General features: G+C 31.5%; 1 protein-coding gene across 12 annotated transcripts in view; it reads left to right on the forward strand.

Moving 5' to 3' along the window:
* CDC42BPA (CDC42 binding protein kinase alpha) overlaps nt 1-13,995 on the forward strand; it is a 328,754-nt gene that overhangs the window by 95,982 nt on the left and 218,777 nt on the right. The gene's annotated exons all lie outside the window — the stretch shown is intronic.

Here is a 13,995-nt window from a genome sequence, read left to right on the forward strand (position 1 = left end):
ATGGAATTCTGCTGTATGATTTTCCTGGTTTCCTTTTAATTTGGAGGGTTTACTCTGACAGCTACTTATGTTACTCATATCCCTCCTTATTTGTTCTGTATCTAGAAAGAACTTCTTGATGAAGTAAAAACTCACAGAAGTATTTTCAGATTGCTTCTTAAAGGAGCTATGCCTTTAAAATCAAACTAAACCTCTTTCTAGCTTAGGTTGAACAACTTTTAAACGTACTGGCTTTCATATACATGTTCACCTAGAAGCAGCTAGATATTGCACCTAGGAAGAAATGATCAGCTTCTGTAAGGCTGATCTTGCACTTGTAAGCCTTATTAAGTAATAGCAGACATTATATAGGTTAATAGCCTGGCATCCCCCTAGCTCAAGGGAGATAAAAGGCAGGTAGAGATAAAATTTACTTAGGTTAAACAACAAAGACAAGGTTAGCAGGTAATCAAGGGACAAGTTATGAGATAAAAGGATAAATCTTTGTGGGATTATGAAACAAAATAATTTTGTAATTCATGTTATTAGTCATAATCACACATTGCTTTTTTCAAGTCCTGCATGGGTTTCAGCCAAGACATACAGCTGTTTTTTAATTTTGCTTTAAAACATAAATTGTACATGCAGAAGTAGGTTTTTTTAAAATTGAGTAGCAAAGCTATTGGAAAAATTTGTTCTGCTATTTTTGAGGACTAGACGGAGAGAATCTTATAGTTAGATTTAACTTTATATTGAATAGCCAAGACAAAAGATTAGCTTTCTAATGCTTCCATATTAGCTTAATTGTCTTGCATAATTCTAAAAGGATCTGGACTTGGTCTTTTCCTAATGAACATTTATAAATAATGAATTGGATAAAAACAGAAAAATCTTGAAAGATATAAAGCTGGAAAAAATAAACTAAATTTTTAGATGGCAAAATTTAAAAAATATATATTTTAATGGGCTAGATTGTTTTTCTATATGTGAAAACTGGGTTAGAAGGAATAAGTGTAAACCCTAATACTCTGGTTAAAAAAAATATTTTACAACTGTAAGATGAAAAAACCTAGGTAGAAATTTGCCTGTTAGATAATCTGGGACTTTTAGTGGTTAGTCAGTGTGTGTTAGGACCTAGTAGTGTGATATGGCAGCCAAAACTACTAATTTACTTTTAGGTTGCATTGAGAAATGTACTGGGACTGGATGATAATTCTGTTCTGCAACAGATGAAGTATTATTTTGAGTCCTGGTTGTCATAACTTATGGAGAACAAACAAACAAAAAAAAGCCTGAATCATATGATCATAGTTCCTGTAGGATTTTAGTCTAGAGTTAGAAGGGACCTTAGTGATACTGGTTGACTTGTTAAAGTTCATTTAAGTTGTAAATATCACTGCCAGGTTCTGAACTTCAAGTTCTGTGGTTTCCAAGTGTGACATGCTTTTGACTATCCCATGTTCTTTCCAGTCCTGGGTAATCAGTATGATAAAGAGCTGGTCTCATCAACCTGCCAAATGAAAATCAGCTGTAGGAACAGGTCAGATTTAGTCAATAAAATATTAAAGCATAGTAAATATGTGTTCCATTATTTGAAGGATGTCTTGTAGATGTGCCTTTGTTGTCCTCAGATAGCAAAATTGGAAACAGTGGATGAAATTTTCAGTTAGATTAAATGAGGTAAGAAAAATGTTTCTAAGCATTATGGTTTCTAATAACTGATCTTTTTGTAGTGCTTTAAGGTTTTCAAAAAGCTCTATATAAATTATTTAATTTTGACAACAGTTCTTATGAGGTGTGAATGCTTTTATTATCTATTTTAAAGATGAGAGTCCTAAGACTGTTGATTAGCTACCTAGTAAATTAGTATAGAAGGAGAAGAGAAGAGGTCCAGGGCTGATCCTAAGGAAACCCTAAATAGATTTTGAATATGATGTAGAAGAATATCCAACCAAAAATACTGGACAGGTAGGAGCAGAATCAGCAAAGAGAAACGACATGAAAACTTAGAGAAAAGAGAGGATCAGGGAAAAGAGAGTGGTGGGCTTGTGAAAGTCTAAGAGAGATTAAGCTTTTTGCTCAAAGTGTTATAGTTAATAAATGTCAGAGATGAGAGTTGACAAGCCTTTTTGACTCCAGATCTTATATTCAATCTAATAAAACTGCATGCTGCCTCAAAAGTTAAATGTACTGCTATGTTTGAAAGAGTGGGGTTTTCAAGCATAGTCCTGTTTCTTTCTGTGTTAAAATGATTTCTGATCACTGAATGCAATACTTTTCTTTGAAGAAAATAGCATATTTATTTCCGTTGCTGAAAAAAAACATGCATAGGTGAGATATTAGGTTTAGTTTATAGTAGTTAATTTCTGCCAGGAATGTAATTGATAACAAGCATTGCTATTATTAGTCCATTAAGTTGCATTTAAAAAATACATCCCTTTCTATAATTTGAGGCAGGGCTTCCTAATCAGTCAGTTATAAAGCCTTCCTAATTTATTGGTTATGGATTTGTAATTACGACTATAGTCCTCTTTTAGTGTTACCAGCATTATAAAATGTAGATCTTTCAGAGAGACAATGTAACTTTTTATATTTTATTGTTGGTGTGGTGAAAACCATACTTTCATTGTTTTTAATTTTCCCTAGTTTCCACTCCAAGTAGATTTTCTTCAGATTTTCTTTCTTTTTATCTTAACTCTTTCTTTGAATTATTTAGTATAGACTTCTAGTGACAATTGGCAATTATGAGATTTTTGATTAGGGATTTTAATTTAGGGGCAGTTAGGTGGCGCTGTGGATAGAGCACCAGCCTTGAATTCAGGAGGACTGGAGTTCAAATTTGGTCTCAGACACTTAACACTTCCTAGCTGTGTGACCCTGGGCAAGTCACTTAACCCTAGCCTCAAAAAAAAAAGGGGGGGGGATTTTAATTTGTGACCATGAAAAAATTGTGGTCTAAGATATTAGAAGATTAGAGAGAACTATGCTCACATAACTGAGGAGAATCAACAAACAAATATCATGCTAAAGAGAAAGTAAATGACTAAAAATTATGCCCAAAAAGTCAGTTACAATTAAAAAAAAAAAAAAAAAAAAAGCAAAGTAGAATGCTGATAAAATTAAAAATACCATGGTGTATAACCATATCAGCTTAAAGTATCAAAAAAAAACCATTTGGGAAAAATAAAAATACAAGATATTTCTAGAGACTTCTGAATTACACATTTAGTGAAAATAAGAAGTAGCAGTGCTTAAGAAATCATAAAACTAAATACAAAGCCCTTCAAAAATATGAAATTTGATGTGGAAACTAATAAAAGAAATGAAAAGATTAAAAAACAAGGAGAAATGACCAAGAAAATTATCGGTGTAGGTAATATAATAGAAGACAACCTAAATACATAAAAGCAACAATAATAATGCCAAATAAATATTAATAGTTCCCATTTTATAGCATTTAAAATTTTCAGAGCACTTTATAAACATCCCCTTTGATGCTCCACAACATTTTGAAGTACATATTCTTAACATTTCCATTTTTATAAATTAGAAAAGTAAATTTTAGGAAAATTAAATTTACAAATTAGGAAACTAAATTGTAGAAAAGTCTTGTTTAGGTCTCAACAGTTTGATTTCTAACAGGGAATTCAAACCTAAGTTAATACTTACTTTTCATTATGATTCTCTTCTCTTAATATTGCAAGTTACTGTTGTAACAAACAGGAAAATCACTGTAGGTAGATGATTGAATTTCATAAAACATAGATGATCTGGAAATTAAAGTTAAAAAATTATAGAATTACAGGCTTATTTTGATTATTTCAAAACACAGAGAAGAACCACATTGGCCCAACTGGCCGATAGGGTAAAAAAAAAAATGCAAATAAATACAAAATAATTCATAGAAATAATCCATTAACTGCCCCTTCCAAGAACAATTGAATCTTTAATAAGTCTAAATAATAGTTAAACTTCAGATAGTATAGTCAGTGATAAAGGAAGAAATCTCATAAGTTGCCAGAAGTGAAGAAGTTTTTTACTTGTGAAGAGTAATTAAAATCATCATGGAACTTTGAAAGACTTGGGAGGCTGGCTGCAAGTAGACTAAACTATGTACAAAAGTAAGAGGCCTGGGTTAAGAACCCAGATCTAACTATGTAGCAAAATTCATGAACTCTGAACTGAAGAAATGAATGTTTGAGAAGCATATATCAATATTATTTGAGATGAAGTAGACCTCCCAAGTGAAGATTAAACATTTTTAAAAAGGACCATAAGAGTTGTTAACCAAATTTGAAAACTCTTAGCAAAAGAATTCTTAACCTTTTTTTGCATCATAAACCTTCTAAAATAATTAACACCACATTTATTAAACTCCTACTTTGTGCCTGATACTTAGCTAAGCCGGGGATACAAAGAAAGGAAAAGATGTGATTCATGTCTTCAAAGAGTTCATGTTCTAATGGGAAGACATCATGCAAACAAGTATATACATTCAAGATGTATTACAGTGTAAATAGAGGCATTTTAAAGGGAAGGCACAAGAACTAGGATAGGGGTGCCCCATAAAGATTTCTTGTGGTAGTTGAATTTTGAGCTGAGTCTTAAGGATATGTTCAGAGGATAGCAGGTAAAAGTGAAGAGGGAGAGTGTTCCAGTTATTGGGAACTACTAGTGAAAAAGGAAGGGAGTTAGAAGACAGAAATGTCTTGTGAAAAACAGCAGGAATTCTGTTTTTGCTGGATCTTCAGAGTACACGAACAGGAATTAAAGACAAGGAAAACATGAAAAGTAGAAATGGAATAGGTTATGAAAGACATTAACAGCCAAACAGAATTTCAGATGCATGAGTCAATAGCACATATAAAACATTGTACTATTAGGAATAAAAATAACAAAGTCACCTATTCTCAAGAATTTGCATTCTAATATACATGGAAGATTTTAGCTGCAAGTCATGTAGAAAGGTCCCATGGTCTCTAGGGTTCAGTGGCAAAGCAGATGCTTATGTCTGTACTTAAACATTAATTTATTGGGGGGGGTGTTGATGATTAGACCTGGCAGAAACTTTTACAGTTCTGTGGAGAAAGATGGACTGAAGTGGGAAGACACTTGCCCTAAAAAGACAAACCAGAACCCTCTTATAGTAATCCAGGTGTGAGGTGATAAGGTCCTATGCTAGGGTATGGACTTTTTTCTTAAGGAAATACACAAAAGGGATGATATGAAAGTAGAAACAATACTACTTGGCAGATTGGATATGTGCAGTTGAGCACAAATAGGATGACTCCAGCATTAAAAAGTTGAGTGACAGAAGATGATGATATCTTCTGAAGTAATAGAGAAGCTGGGAAAAGAGGGGGTTTTGGTGGGAAAATCACCAGTTTGATTTTGGACTTACTGAATATGAGGTACCTACAGGATATCCATTTTGAGATATCTGATGGATAATTAATGAGGGGAATTCAGGATATTAGAGCTATATAAACTGTTATGAAAATCAGTTTCATAGACATGATAATTGAACCCATGGGAACTTATAACATCACTATTCTAGCTGTAGACTAAAATCCTACAGGAACTATGATCATATGATTCAGGCTTTTTTTTTTTTTGTTCTCCATAAGTTATGACAACCAGGACTCAAAATAATACTTTATCTCTTGCAGAAACAGAATTATCATCCAGTCCCAGTACATTTCTCAATGCAACCTAAAAGTAAATTAGTTGTTTTGGCTGCCATATCATACTATTAGATCCTAACAACACTAACTAACCACTAAAAGTCCCAGATTATCTAACAGGCAAATTTCTATCTAGGTTTCTTCATCTTACAGTTGTAAAATATTTTTAGTATAGAAGTAGTATAGAGGGAGAAAAGGAGAGGACTCAAGATAAATCCTTGTGTGATGTGACCTGGATGAAGATCCTGCAAAAGAGACATAGACTGCTCATAATTTCTCATAGAAAGAGAACCATGAAATTTATGTCATGAAAATGTAGAAAGGAAACGGTAAATATCAGTCGGAGCTTAGAGAAAATAGACATTTTTCCCCATCTAAATACATGAACATCTTGAAATATCTCCAGCAGCCTTGTGTAGTAATGCTGGCTTACACTGTCATCCCCAAAGTTGATGACACTATGAACCATGATGGCAACAGCAAAAGGCTGATATGCAGCAGCCTGCTCTATATAAATTCTACCTACTTGTAAAATTTTCTGTTGAATTTTTAAAATTATATTTTCTGATATAGTGATGTAGAAGAGGAAATAAACTATTAGGAGTGATACTTTACCCAAATCTACTTGTAAATAAATGTTTTATTAAGCTTATATACACTTAAGTTTTCAATACAGATTTTAATGTAGTATTGTTGGTGTTTTCCTTTTTGTGATTATTTAAGAATCTCAGCCTTAGAATATATTTGCTAAATTACTAAAGGCTGTTTAGTAGGCTGTTTCAGAGAGAAAGAAGAGAATACTTCAGGTAAGGATAGAATAATCTTAAAATGATGATTCTAACTATCTTTGTCAAAGGGAAAATCTAAACTAAAAAAGCAAGTAGTTATAAATGTAAGATAGGATGATTTTATCTCAGTAATTTTGTTAAATTTTGATTAACAGATATAAAAAGAATAAAAATGTGCATTTCCTTTCCATAGTTGACTTTGTTCTATTTCAGATTTACGGATGTTGGGAGTCGGAGAAGTAGTTAATTTATTAAATGACTGGATTAAAAATGTCACTAAATGAGAAAGGGAATTATTTTAAAATGGATCATGTTAAGCAGATCACATGATGAGGACCCAATACAATACCCCTTCCCTTCCCCCCAAATTTATGGAATTCTGCCAAAGCAGCATTTGATGAGTAATTATGAATGCATTTATCAGTGAAAGAGAAAATTAGAGAAACTGAGTACATGTAAATATTTTTTTAAACAAAAAACAACAAATCAACTGAAAATAAAAATTAATAACTTGTATTAGTAATCAATATAATGGAACAAAAAATCACTAAAAAGTGGTAGCTAAATCTAAGATCCATTTTTGAAAAAGTCTGGGGTTGATAACCTAATTTTTTAAGAGCATAAATCTATATTATCAAAATTAGGAAGTAAAGATTGCAATAAGAGCAAAATAAATTTTTAAAAATGATCAATTACTTTGTGACGTAGTACATTAATAAATTTGAGAATCTGAAAGAAAGGAATGATCATCTCATGTGTATCTAGTTATTTTATCTCTTCTATTATTATGTATACTCTTTGATTGTAGGGAATTATTTCTGTTATTTTGCTTTTCTTTATATCCTCTAGCATAGTGTCTAGAACATGGTAAGCTAATAAATTCTTGTTGATTGTATCTCTTTCTAGTCTTTTGGTGTTTTTTGTATGTAAAGATTTTTTTTAATGCTTTTTTTCATAGCCATTGCTACTTACTAATTTGAGTTACCAGTCCTTCTTGTTACAAATAGGTGTAATCAAGCAAAACAATTCATCATAATGGTTTTGTCTGAGAATGTACACATCACTGAATCTTGAATCTGTAATCTATGATAATCTCTATCATCTCCGTGCCAAATGGTAGATGTTTTTCATCATTACATGTGATGAAGCATTATTAATTTCTGTTTTGGTCAGAACTCTGGCATCTTTCAAGATTGTTTCCTCTCACATTAATATTGTAGTTGAGTAAATTGTTATATTACTTTTGATCATTTCACTATGTATCACTTCATATAAGTCTTCTTCCCAGGTTTCTCTGAATCCTCAATATTGTTTCTTAGAATGCAGAAATTTTTCATTACATTTACACAATGTAATTTGTTTAACCGTTCCCTAATTAATGGGCATCCACTTTGTTTGTAATTATGTACTACAATAGAAACTGGTGCTAATAATATTCTTGTACATGGAATTCCCCTTTCTCAGTTCTTGGATATTCCCGTAGGGATACTTTTTTGATAGTGTTATTGGTGGATCGAAGAATATATACTGTTTAATGACATTTTGAGTAGAGTTACAAATTGTTTTTTGGAGTAGTTGAAACAATTCATTTAGAGCTCTTCCAATAGAGTATTAGTGTCACTACCTCTTTATTCCCCTTCCAACAATTGATATTTTTCTCCTTTTGTCATCTTTTCCATTCTGAGTGGATTGAAATAGAACTTTGGAATTGTTTTAATTTGAATTTCTTTTAGTAGCATTGAAAACATTTGTCATATATTTGTTGATAGCTTGTATTTCTTCATTTGAGAATTTTATTTTCATATTTAATTACTTATCCCTAATTTTTTTGGAAATTAGTCATATATTTGTAATAATAGACCTTTTTAGAGATATTTGCTATGAAGATTTTTTTCTGATTGTTTCTTTTTCACTTTTAACCACATTTTTTTTTTTTGCTTTTGCAAAAAGCTTTATAGTGCTATATAATAAAGTTGCCTATTTTTACCTCTTGTTTAGTTATAGTTTTGAAAAGCATTTCTTGCCCTTGTATTCTGTTTTTTATGTATCTTTTAAAAATTTATACCATACACATTTGGAGTTATCATGATATATGGTATACAATTTTGGGCTAAAGTCAATCTTTTGCTTTCCAATTTTCCAGGCAGTTTTTGATCAGAAAGGGAATCCTTACCATAATTGTTGGAAGACTTGGATTTATTGGGATTCAAATGAATTAATGTATATTAAGTCTTTGGCAAATTGAAAAACTCTATAAAATTTCTAACATCATCATTATTATATAATATTGATATGAAACATATAATAATGTTGCTATATAGCTTTATTATTATTAAGCACTTGCTCTTATGTGTAGTTACATATGTGTTGTTTACTAATCTTTTAAATAATTGACTTTTCTATTTGTTATCTAAGTAGTTTTAATGATCATCATTCCTTTTTTTAGTAGTAAATTAGGGTCTGTTTGTGCCTGGCTCCCTTCATTTTTTCCTGTTAACTTCCCTTGAGATTCTTGACTCATTCTTGCAGATGAATTTTATTATTATTTTGTGTAGTTCTTTGAAGTAATTCCTGTGAAGTAATTTGATTGGAATATCATTAATGTGTAATTTTAATTAGATAATTTCAATTTTATTATATTTATTATATTGGCATGGTTCAACAGTGAGTAATTAATACCTAATTATTTGTCTTTGTTTCTGTAAAGAAGACTTTGTAGTTATGTTTAAGTTCTGGGTGTCCCTTTCTAAGTTTCTATGCTTAACTTAGATATGCTAGGTGTATTATCCTTGAAAGCCACTTTAGTTCCCTCAACTATAAAATATTAATGAGGCAGCTAGATGGCTCAGTGGATAAAGCTCTGGCCCAGGAGTCAGAAGGACTCAAGTCCAAACTTGACCTCAGACATTTACTAAGTGTGTGACCTTGAACAGGTCTTTTAACCCCTGTTTGCCTAAAAGAGAGAGCACAAGCTGACTCAGTGGATAGAATTCTGGGCCCAGGGTCAGGAAGACCTGAATTCAGATGTGGCTTCAGATACTTCTTAGTTGTGTGATCCTGGATAAGTCATTTAAACTCTGTTTTCCTTAATCTAATGGAGAAGAAACTGACAAACCACTCCAGTATCTTTGCCAAAACATTCCTTGGATCATGAAGAATCAGATGTGACTGACTAGCTGAAGAACAAAATATTGATACTAATAACACCTACTTTATAGGGTTCTTTTGAGGACAAAATGAAATATTTGTAAAGCACTTAGCACAATGCCTTCCTTACACTAAGTGCTTAATAAATGCTTATTTCATTTCTTACTAATTTGCTCCACTTATCCGCTTCTCAATTTCTTAACCTGAATCAAATTATTTTGAGAATTACTGTTTTATAATTTAGTTTAAGATCAGGTATCCACTTCTATATATTAATTTCCTTGAGATTCTTGATATTGTTGTGTTTCCAGATTAATTTTATTATTGTTTTTGGAGCTAACATAGCAGAGATTTTTCAGGATAAAAACATATATTGAAAGATGTTCCAGAGTATGACTGCACCTGAGGCATGAGTTGAAATCTGGAAAATCAGGATCACAATGAAGCTGTGGGAAAGTTCACTAAAGGATCTCAGAAATATTTTTGCTTTTGAAATAAAGGAATTTAAATGAAGTTGATCATTACATCATCTTTAGTTTTGATGTAACAATTAAAGAATTGCCATCGTTTGAAGTAGAGTCATGGGTGGGGGGATGGGGAGCTGGGGGAGGGAGGGGAGGAGAGAAAGTTGCTATACAATTTGTTTTTTAAAATTTTCTTACCTACTTAAATGTACTTGTGATCTTATTTAAGGAACAGGGTATTTTTTTTTTTAAATTAAAGCTGTTTATTTTCAAAACATATGCATAATTTTCAGCATTCACCTTTGCAAAAGTTTTTTCCTTCTTTTCCCCTTATCCCCTCCCCAGATGGCAAATAATACAGTATGTTAAAGCAATTCTTCTGTACATATTTCCACAATTATCATGGTGCACGATGCAGATTTTTCTTTCAAAGTGGCAGAGCATTATCTATCCATGTCTCTCATTCAGTGTGACTTTATCCATGTGTTCCTTAAATTTTATCTTAGGGAGTCCACATGAAGTAGTAGATTCATTGTAATTTCTTCGTGAAATGAAATACAGGAATCCAAAAATTTTTATTGTAGGTTTAAACTTTAATAGCTTAAAACTCTGCTAAGACTTTTGATATATCCTGTATATGTACTGTTCACTGATAATCCTCATCTTACACTGTATAACTTTTTAAATCATATATTTGGTTGATATCCATTAATTCTCTGTAGTTCTTTATTTACTGTAATGCAGCCTATTCATACTGTTTGACAAGAAATGTCATTTTCTTGTGGTTTTATTAATATATTTTGCTTTTTACATTATTGTAATTTCAAACATATTTTAATATATTGTCTTATCCAGCAAACAATTATTTGTAATGTGCACTTGAAAGTTAAAAACTTACCAACAATTAAAATTTTTAAAAATTCCTTCTACCTTGTCCCATTCACAAAATAAAAGATGAAAAGAAATACAGGACTTATGAATCATATATACAAAGCCAGGTAAAGCAAATTCCTGTGGTGATTACATTCAAAAATACATTTCTTTATTCTGTATATATATTCTCCTTCTGACATGAGGTAGACAATATTCTCCTTTGTCAGTCTTCTCTGGAAACCTGGTGATCGCTTAGTTGATCAAATTTATATAATCTTTCTTAATTGGTATGTTTAAGGTACAAATTATTTTTCTTTTCCTAATCAGTTCAATCTTCATATAAGTATTTCACTTTGAAATAATCTTTTCTTTCATTTCTTGCACTACAGTCATATTCCATTACATTTATAATTTATTCAACTACTTTCCAGCTAATAGGCAGTCTCTTGGTCTCCAGTTTTTTGCCACCAAAAAAGAGCTACAATAAATGTGTAAATTTACAACTTTTTTTTCCTTTGTTCTCTTTTGGGTATAGGCCTAGCAGTGGTATGCCTGGGACAGAGGACACTTATTGTTAAGTAACTTTTTGTGGATAATTATAAATTGCTTTCTTAATGTAGTTGGGTGTTTTCACAGTTCAACAGTGTATTGATGTGCTTTTTTTTTTTTTTTTTTTTTTTCAGCAGCCTCTCCAATGTTTGTCATTTTATTTATTTTCATCTTTGGTAATCTTCTGGAAAGTGGAACTATTACTTGTAGACATGCATCATTCCTTATAAAATAGTGGTATTAAAAAAGATGAACATTCATTTCAGGAAAAGAAAGTTGGAACTCTGAAATTTATTCTTGTCAATCTAGCCCATTCTTATTAATTCTGAACCCAGCTTCCATTGTGTATTTTCAGGTTATGTACTACAACTGAAGAAAAGTCATTAAGTGTTTGTTTTGTGCCAGGTAATGTGTCAGAAACTGGGCTTGCAAATAGAAAGCAGCAAAACAGTCACTGCCTTCAAGAAGTTTACTTTATATAGGGAAATTGTGGAATAGTCTGAAAAATTAACATGGGAATATGAATTCAGGGATAGGAGAGCTATTGGCATGTCGTTTATAAGGGTTGAATTACTGAATTCAATACTGTTCTTAGATGTAATGCAGATGGGAAGGGATGGAAAAGGTGGGGAAAAAAAGTGTAAAGAAATATGGCCTGAAGATATCAGTTTAGCAATTTGGTGACTTTGTATCAGGCTAGATATGGTAAATTCTTATGTATTTGAAAACCAAAGCCCCAAGTAAGGGTCTATGGTTGTCATTTGAAGGTAGAAATTGGACTGAAGCTTGATGGATGAGTTACATAGATTTCCCCCTATGTTTTAATTGGAACTGAAGCTATTCATCCTCTTAATTTTTTTTCTACTTAGACGGTAAGGTCAAACTCTTTTGGGTGATTATGGATATTGGTCAGGAAACTCAGTAGTATTTCAAGACTTGATGGAATGAGAACTAATCCATCTGTACAGTAATAAGACCTCATCGTTTTTAGGAGTCCTTCAACTTTGCATTTTCTAGATCTTCTCTTTAACTGTGATAAGTACCTTGTTTTTTGTCTTGTCTCATATTTGTGATTAGAGTAATGAAGAAAGTTTATCTTCATTTTAACCTTCAGATAATAATATTATAATATATGGATCATTTGTTGAATGGTAGAAGCAGAGATATATTGTTGGAAGAGAACCTTTAAGTTTGTTTTGTCTTTTGAATTCACATGCTTTTAAAATAATCATCAAATAAGCATAGTGGCATCTTGTTTATGTTTTCTATGTATTTTTTTTTTTTAGATAATTGTGGATTGGTAGAGTTATGGGCCACTGTGGTGTTTCAACTTATTTAAGCTTGCCCATTCTTTACTAATATTCTCATTAAGGATATTAGGGGCAGATCTGACCATGTCCTCCCTTTCTCCAATGAATTTAAGTGACTCTTTGTTATGTATAGAATCAGATATGTTTCCCTGTTTAACTTCTTTAAAAGATTTTATTTTCCCTCACTAAATGTAAAAACAATTTTAAACATTTGTTTTTAAAAAAATTGAGTTCTTATCAAAGAGGGATGCCTATCAATTAGAGAATGGCTAAATAAGCTGTGGTCTATGATTATAATGAAATATTATTGTGCTGTAAGAAATGAGAAGTAGGATGGTTTAAGAAAAATCTGGAAAGGCTTATGTGAACTGAGACATAATAAAGTGAATCAAATCAGGAGGACATTGTGTATAATAACAATAATATTGTTCAGTGAAGAATTGTAAATAACTTAACTATTCTCAGCAATACAGTGATCCAAAACAAACCCAATCTGATGATGCAGAAAACTATCTGCCTCCAGAGAAAGAACTGATATTTATTGAATACAGACTGAAGCATGATATTTTTCACTTACTTTTCATTTTTTTCTTTTATTTGAGACTTCTTGGACAAAATGACTTCAATATGAAGTGGTTTTAGATAATTGGGTATATATAACCTATATCTGTTTATTCTCTGAGAGGGGGAGAAGGGAGAAGAGGAAGGGAGAGGAGAGAGGGGGAGAGAGAGAATTTCACATTCAAAACTTTAAATAAAAATGTTTTTAAAATTTGAAAAAAAATAAACATTTGTTGAATTACTTTAAAAAATTGAGTTCCAAATACTTTCCCTCTCTTCCCCTTCATTGAGAAGAAAAACAATTTGACAGTTGTTTATATATGTCTATAGTCATGCAAAATATATTTCTGTATTAAGTCATGTTGTGAAAGAAAACAGATATCTCTTCTCCCTAAAGCCAAGAAAAATGGTTTTTGTTTGTTTGTTTGTTTTTGTTTTTAACAAGTGTAATTTGATCTGTATCCAGATTCAATTAGCTACTTCTTTTGAGGCATACATATAACGGTTTTTTTCCCCCATCATAAGTTCTTTGGTATAATCTTGTATCATTGTATTGTTGAAAATAGCTAAGTTATTTGTAGTTAATATTGCTTTTATTGGGTACAGTATTTTCTTGGTTCTGCTTACTTTACTTTGCCAT

The sequence above is a fragment of the Sminthopsis crassicaudata genome, chromosome 4 (assembly GCF_048593235.1).
Source record: "Sminthopsis crassicaudata isolate SCR6 chromosome 4, ASM4859323v1, whole genome shotgun sequence".
Taxonomy (NCBI): domain Eukaryota; kingdom Metazoa; phylum Chordata; class Mammalia; order Dasyuromorphia; family Dasyuridae; genus Sminthopsis; species Sminthopsis crassicaudata.